This window comes from Malurus melanocephalus, unplaced genomic scaffold (assembly GCF_030028575.1).
Source record: "Malurus melanocephalus ecotype Western Australia unplaced genomic scaffold, MMel_1.1 scaffold_316, whole genome shotgun sequence".
Classification (NCBI taxonomy): Eukaryota; Metazoa; Chordata; class Aves; order Passeriformes; family Maluridae; genus Malurus; species Malurus melanocephalus.
The window spans coordinates 348,780-350,903 of record NW_026623548.1 but is presented as its reverse complement, the minus strand read 5'-3'; positions in this window follow the sequence as shown (position 1 = coordinate 350,903).

Genomic DNA, 2,124 nt, shown 5'->3' with positions numbered 1-2,124 from the left:
AGGTATGGAATATAGACATGGAATATAGGCATGGAATACAGGCATGGAATACAGGCGTGCAGAGAACTTCCACCCCTGCTAGAGTGACCAGTCCAGATACAATCCCTCAGCACCCTGCGTTGAGCTGGTGGAAGTTACAGAATCACAGAATCACCAGGGTTGGAAGAGACCTTCAAGATCTTCGAGTCCAATCCATGCCCCAACACCTCAACAGAACCATGGCACCCAGCACCACATCCAATCTCTCTTTAAGCACATCCAGGGACGGTGACTCCACCCCCTCCCTGGGCAGCCCATTCCAGTGTTTTATCACTCTTTCTGTAAAAAACTTTTTCCTGATTTCCAACCTATATATTCCCCGGTGCAGCTTGAGACTGTGATCTCTCGTTCTGCCAGTTGCTGCCTGGAGAAAGAGACCAACCCCACCTGTCTACACCCACCTTTCGAGAAGTTGTAGGGAATGATGTGTTCACCTCTGAGTCTCCTTTTCTCCAGGATAAACACCCACAGCTCCCTCAGTCATTCCTCACAGGGTTTGTGTTCCAAGCCCTTCACCAGCATTGTTGCCTCCTCTGGACACACTCGAGTGTCTCAATGTCCCTCCCAAACTGAAGGGCCCAGAACTGGACACAGAACTCGAGGTGCAACCTCACCAGTGCCGAGTACGGGGGAGAAACAACCTCCCTGGTCCTGCTGGCCACAYCATTCCTGATACAGGCCAGGATGCTGCTGGCCTTTTTGGCCACCAAGTTCAACCCAGCATAATTCGGAGTTGTGCCTACAGGTAAAATTTCCTATACACTTTTCCATGACATTTTCCATAACAACCAACCTTCCTCARGCGGTGACAGTGGGTGGTGGTGAAGTGCTTGGCTGAGGATGTCAGAAAGCTTTGCCTGAGGTGGGAATTCTGGTTGTCACCCTTTGGATGTTGGCAACACAGGGTAATCACCAGTGGTGACCTTAGAGTGCTGTATATGCTTATACCACGTGTGGTTATGGGAACCACCACAAAACTGCTGTATTTTCAAAGCCACGGTATAAATTGCAAACTATTACATAAAGTGGCTTTATATTTCACTGCTAGGGTGCACTAGCCTCTTTCTATACTGTTCCCAGCATAGTTACTATAGTAACTAATGCATTGCAAAAGAGAGGAAGAAGCTAAAAAAAAAAAGAAACTTAAAAAATTATTGAAACCARAGCAGGGGATTGTCTTGACACAACCTAAACATACAGTGAATAATGCAGGCACAGTTGTTTGGAGCTGCCAGCTCCATCTCACTCAGGATCTTGTCACTTGATTCACAGAAAATGTTCAGTCCAACAGTTCTGTGGCCCTGAGCACCACAGTACYAGCCAGTCCTGGACTGCATGAAACAAAGATCTTATTCCCTTCATCAATGTGCAGAAGTGCACTGAAAAATTTCTTCCATCCTCCAATTAATACTGCAAAGCTTTCAGATCCAGGCACATTTCTACAGCTCCCATCAAATGATCATCTTTAGGAGCAGAGATGAGTGTCTGAAATCCATGAAGARTTTAAAATTTCACATTTTCAAGTTTCATGTGCAAAGCAACCATCTTTGGCTTGAGCAGAGCAGYGTGGGAGTGACAGATCGACACACAAAGTAACAGAAACTGTTACATAATAGTACAGACTGAAGAGAAGAAACCGCAGCGGAGCACAGGGCTCATGAAAATCAGGGATTAAAGAACTTTTAAGCATCCCTTTACCTGTGTGCATGTSTATATTCATACAGTGCAGTCTGATTTTCCACTACCACATGCAAATCTTCATGTAAAATCATTCTCTCAGCCCCAGATTCACCCTGCTGCCATTCCACAGCTACACAAAGCAAACCAGCCGTGGGACAGTAAAACCAAATACAAGAATAGAAATTCAAGAGCTTCAGCCTAATCAACATTCCCTTGCCTAAGGATATTCCTGATAAAGCCTATAGCTCACTCTCTCTGTCAGCAGTTCTCTTTCCTCAACCTTCTTTGATATTGTCTTCTTAATAGCAAAGCCATCATCTGTTTTTTTGGTGGGTTTTTTTCTTTTTTTTTTTTTTTTTTTTTTTTTTTTTTTTTTTTTTTTTTTTTTTTTTTTTTTTTTTTTTT